Here is a 6,481-nt window from a genome sequence, read left to right as displayed (position 1 = left end):
TACATTTGAAAAGAAAAGGCATGCACGTACAGATTAAAGAACAGACAGTTGATAAAGCACTAAGACATAACATGATTAGTTTGTCTGGTTATGTTGGATGTGCTCTTATAACCTTGGCAATTTCTTCCACTCCTCTGTTCCTTGTAAGGACATTGTCATCAGCTGTCTGCTTACTTCAAAACAGAATCTCAGACTGACCTTGCCAGAACAAAAAGGTAAGACAGCTGAAAGAGAAATGAAGTGCTTTTGGAAATCAAATATTGTACTGTTTACTTTGTATGCAGTGGCATACAATATCATAGACAAGGGTTGAATGTTCGCCAAAAAACAGTCATAGAGTTAATCTAACCCTGCATTATCACATAATTCATCCCACATGATTCAAGCCACAATACAATGAGTTAACATTTTTATGCTGACCTCCATTAATAGAAGGACTCGACTAGATAGATTATCATCTTTTACCTTACAAAAACATTACTGGTGTGCATCTTACGACAAAACATAATAGCACTGATATATTTTAAGATTATTAAAAAATTACCAATAAAAGGGACATTCCACTTTTTTGAAAATATGCTAATTGTCCAGCTCCCCTAGAGTTAAACACTTGATTCTTACCGTTTTGGAATCTATTCAGCTGATCTTCGGGTCTGGCGCTAGCACTTTTAGCATTAGCACAATCCATTGAATCGAATAAGACCATTAGCATCGCGCTAGTTTCAATATTTTTCCTATTTAAAATTTGACGCTTCTGTAGTTACATCGTGTACTAAGACCGATGTAACTTTCAATGGCAGCTATTTTCGGGCAGTGCGTAATATCACTACGCCTGCTGCAGCCATGCTACATCAGAAAAGTGCTTGATTATGCTTGATTAGTCCTAGCCATATCTGCCTAGAAAATAACTACTTTAAATTGTCTGTCGGTTTTAGTACACGATGTAACTACAGTAGAGTCAAGTTTTAAATAGGAAAAATATCGAAACTAGCGCGATGCTAATGGTCTAATCCGATTCAATGGTTTGTGCTAAGCTATGCTAGAAGTGCTAGAGACAGACCTGAAGATCAGCTAAATGGTTTTCAAAATGATAAGAATCAAATGTTTAACTCTAGGGGAGCTGGAAAATTATCATATTTAAAAAAAGTGGAATGTCCCTTTAAGACATCTTAAGCATGCATTGAACACTGAAAAAAATGATTCGTTCAATTTACTCAAAATTTTTAAGGGTAAGTGGTTGCAATCAATTTATTTAAGCTACATTTGAACAATTTTTTTTTTTTAATTTTTTTGTTTAAATGTAGCTTAAATAAATTGATTGCAACCACTTACCTTAAAAAATTGAGTAAATTGAATGAATCATTTTTTTCAGTCTAGTCTGGGTCTAGTCTTAACCTTATTTGGAAAACCTTCCCATAAAGGTGAAAATGAATTAACAGCTTTCACTGATGGCAGTGTGTGTTCAACATGCAATAACTCCAGTGTCAAAACAATGACACTTGGCATCATAGGAAAGTGTTACCTGTGTGATCTATCCAAATCCTGTGACCTAAGATGATGTGTTGATACTCACCTGATTATTTGTGTTGTTTTACAAAAGTGTTTTTTCTGCGAAAAGAAAGTATTGGCATGTATCTGGTCATTAAAAACTAATTTGCAATGTCCTGGCAGGATTTGAATGAGAATAGGTTGCTCTGCTTTTGGGGACTCTAATTAGGATGCCTGATGTCTAAGAGGAACCAGATTTAGTGCTTAACCAGCCAAACTCAAATGAGAGTCCAAACAATAACTTTACACGAAACAGGATTACTGAAACAGATGGAGAGGTGAGAACAAATAAGACATTTACCTATTATGTACACAATGAAAATAGTGCCATGTTGTAGGTGATAAGTGGTTGCTGTGGGGGTTCAGGGTGGCCGAGTCCATCCTCTATCACGCTGTATCCTGCTTCCCTGTATTTAACTCAGTTCATAACTGTTGACTATTTTATTAGCAGGCTATTTATTAGTGTTTATTTTTTACAAATCCACTTGACTCTGGACGGAGTTATCATGCATATTTATTGTCTATTAAGATACTTGTACCCTGCAGGTAAATGACTCTTTTTTAATTAGGATGATGTATGCTGAAGATGAGAATTAAGGGCTCCTCTGAAGGTGACCTCTTTTCTATAATAGGATTGCTCATTGCTCTTATTTTTCCATTGTTTTTTTTTCTCTCACAAGACTTTAATATGACAACATCAATTTTCTCACTGAACAAAATATCCACATTTTTCTTATATGCATTTTCCTTATGTCTGTTAAACACATCCAACCATCTCGTGAATCTCTCTCTCTTTCTTCTCTCCGCACGCTTAGGATTAAATCACACTAAATCCTAATGGCAGGATTATATGGGCACCCAAAAGCAGTATGTCCCATTATTTCCTCCATTCTCAAAGATATATTCAGTAATAACCAGGCATTACTGGGAATTAGGGCACCTGCCTTCCAGCTGCCACATGCAATGTCCATCGAGGGAGGCTAATTATAGGGTTTATTAGTTATGAGTGCGCTTTTCAGAAACAGTCTGAAAGTTTCTAGGGATTAAATTGGCGAAATACAGAAGGTGGTACTTAAATAGTGATTTGCTGCTGATAACTTGAAGGAAATTAAATTATGTAAGTAGTAATATGGGTCCCACTTAAACCTTAATTGAATGTCTGTATTTCTTATTGACAATGCAGAAATCTTGCCGCCTTTGTAACAGAAAGTGATATTTGAGTTGAATTTATTGAGACTTGGCTTGTTTTGGCCTCTGTTGCTTGCTTTACTGACATAGATCAAAGGGCTCTGGATAAGTTTGTATCAACAGATAGTTCACAGTGAAACTGGAATAGAAACCTAAGACAAAACTTTTACTGGATACAAATATATTCAAAAGAATGATATAAGTGTCAAGTATTAGTTCTCTCTTAGAGGAAAAGGTTCAAATGAAATTTTTCGCTGACACATTAGACACTTGCACACTTGCCATGGGTGATATCAATGATCTCTATAATTCTTGATTTTGCTGAGCGAGACCCGTTTCTAATAGACCCTGAGAAGAAACATATATGATTACTAATATATAATTGAGGAGCTCAGATGCAATAATGATATTAACCGAATTCTTATGGCACATATTATACGTTCATCAAACACTTTAACTTTCAATATGGCAAAAATATATATTTTTTAAATATATTTTTAAAGGGGTGGTTCAATGGTATTTCAAGCATTCTGACTTATTAACACGGTTATAGAGTTGTTTCCTCATGCTAAACGTAGGCAAAGTGTCCAAAAACCGTTTGCCGTGTTACAGAGTATTTCTGTGTCGAAAGCACTTCGCCAGGGTTCATACAAGTTTCGGAAAGTTTTTTTCGATTACGGGTCCAGCTGAAGTTTCAGGGGTTTCTATACGTATCACTCCTTTTAATGGGCACTTACCCCGGAAAACCCCGCCCATCCGTCAATCAGTGGGAGATGCTAGAACTTACAGACATCACATCTCGCAACAGCTTTGTTTAAAGCCGCTCTATGCATTTTCAGCGTTTTGGTCAAACAGCGACCCCTAGAGTCGCTGGAGAATACTAATTTTCCACTCTAGTTCACCTCCGAAGATAATGACCAGGTAATGTTTCACAATTTCATACAAATATTAGGCTACTGCAAAGTCTACTAAACTACAGATGATGGTAATAGGATAATAAGAAGTTTATTCCAAGTGTAGAGTACATATAATAATAAAGTACCGCGTTTGCTGGCTTATAACGTTCTAAAGTCTATGTCTACTGTATCATTTCATTTTTCATGTTCTTTTATTGTAATGTAAAAATTACAAAATGCCATGACAAAGTTAATTGTGTACGTTGCATTATTTCATAACATTGTTCGTTATAATGTCACTATACATGATTATTGCTATTTATCATAATAGTTTGCAAATTGTGCTTGTTTACACTATTTACAACCTCTAGGCTTATTTATGTCCTGATAATTATGTGAGATATTAACTGTTTTCATGATAATCGCATGACATACTACAAGCAAGCGCAACAACATACAACATAGACCGCAAACAAGTTTACAAATAAGAGATTTACTTACTAGTCCATCAACAAGATCACCAGATCAGCATCCCATCCAGTGCTGTCTTTTAGCTCACGCCAACGAGTAAAAACGTGACCGAGTGGGACTCTTGTCTGGTTCCTAACGCGTCAGATTCTCTTTTCCTTTTCCTACTCTCTTCCGAACGCGCTTTCTTAACTTTTAAATCGTTTAGCATCACGTCTCAAATTCGCGCGTGCAGTTGTTGTTATAGGCTTGATCAACTTCATGCGGCGCTGCAAGAACCGACAGCCGGATGACGTCAAAGTGCCGTCTCGGATCATTCTCGCGGTACTTTGACGTCATCCGGCGGTCGGTTCTTGCAGCGCCACACGAAGTCAAACAAGCCTTACGTGTGTGAGGTCGTTGCCGTAAAGCAAGTCGTGATTCTCGCGAGATTTGTCAGGGGCGGTTTTCTCAAGCTTGCATTGCTGGTTTTGCTAGCGCGTCCTCCCCGAGCTTCGACTGGATGATGATTCGCCTTATATGTGCGGTCTATATGATGCCCTCGTGTTCTCTGTGTGGCGTGCGTGCGTTGTTGTATTTCAGTGTTCATGTATTCAGTGACCTGTTCCAGTTATTCTCGTGTTCTATTTGTGTTTCATCACAGTGTTTTGTTATCCCTTGTTTTACCCCCTCGTGGGTGTTTCTGTTATTCTTTTGTAAATAAATCCATAGTTATATTTTCGTATTCCTCTGCGTTTGGGTTCTCCTTTTGTTTTCACTTTTCGGTGTATACCGAACGTGACATGGACAAGCTAATCTTCCTTTTATAAATCTGATTAAACTAAAGACTCTTCGGAGATATAAAGGATGTAATACTACTCTAAAGGTACTCCAGATTAACATCAGAAATGCAAAAACAGCGTGTGTTATGTGAGCTTTAAAATATAGTTAAAAAAATACAAAAATTGGCCAAGAAATACATTTGCTGAAATATATTTTTGAATATGTTTACAAAAATATATTTTTCAAACAATATTTTCACAGTTTTTGTATATTTCAATATATTTCAATCCAAGGAAATATATTCGTTGCATTGGAAGAAAAACTTTATGTTAAGAACCTATAAACATAACAGTTTTAAAAAGGTTAAAATTAAATATTTTCCAACTTCAAAAATATTCTTTATAAAATTAATTGTATTTAGCAAATATTTGAATATTTAGGCAAAAAATTTGAAATATTTTTGCTTGCCCTTGAAATACATTTTGAAAATATGTTAATATTTGAGGTTAAAACTAAATATATTTTCAAATTCAAAAATATATTCAATTGAGCATAACATTGTAGAAAATCTATTTAGCATATATTTAAAATATATTTTTTGGCCAAGGAAATTTATTTGCTTCACATTGTTGGCAGAATCTATAAAAAATGCTCATTTACAAGAAAACAATCATAAGCACTTAGAGGCTTTTGCATTAAATTACTAACTATGGTCATATAGTTACAAGAAAATAAAGGTTCAATGTGAGTGGCTCTGTGCTGCCTATATACAGATTAGGCTGTGATCACTGTAGCAAGACATGCACAGATTGAAATTTAGCTCACATGGTACAAACACAACAATTATATTTAATTCACATGTTTAATAACAGCCTTTATTAGTTTCGACAGGATTGACCAGAAATTAGGTCTGCAATTACAATGAACCATATTTGCATATTTTAAAAATAATAGCCTGTTAAATTGACAGCCCAAATGTAGTGTTTATTATTTTTCAATGATAAATGTTGTTAATATTCACTAATTGCCTATCTTAATGTAAATGCCCCTGGTGAATTAAATGAACTCAATTTGTAAACTGTTTTTAATTTTTAGTTATTAAAATGAACATAAATATGAGCTTTATTAGCTTAAAAACAACATGCATTGTGTATAAATGGTCCATGTTCCATATTCTGTGGATTATTAGTTTGTATTTTGATTTTCTGTGTCCTTTTGTAATCATTTTGTGTATGGTCCCCTTGTTGATTCTCCCAGGTGTGTAGTTAACCCTCATTAGTTTACCCAATGGGTGTTTCTCAAACATGAGGATGCGTCCTAGGAATAAGACTTTGAGTATGCAAGTATTTATTTGCCGTTCCTGTCAATTTGTGCTTTTCAGTTGAGCGAAAAGTCACACAGTGACATACAAATTCGCAGGTCAGAGTTCACCGAACTTTGCTACACAGCGACCAGCAAAATATCATCTCACAAGCTTGCGTTTTCGGTCTGACGCATTCACTTGCTTATAGATGGAAGACAATAGGATGAATAGTCAAGTGTGATCACGGCTTCAGCCTTCGTTTCATATTCTTCATTCTGCCTCTTTTGAAGGATGCATGAAGTATTGATTGTTTCTC

This window comes from Misgurnus anguillicaudatus, chromosome 15, assembly GCF_027580225.2.
Source record: "Misgurnus anguillicaudatus chromosome 15, ASM2758022v2, whole genome shotgun sequence".
NCBI lineage: Eukaryota > Metazoa > Chordata > Actinopteri > Cypriniformes > Cobitidae > Misgurnus > Misgurnus anguillicaudatus.
Note: the sequence above shows the minus strand (reverse complement) of the source record.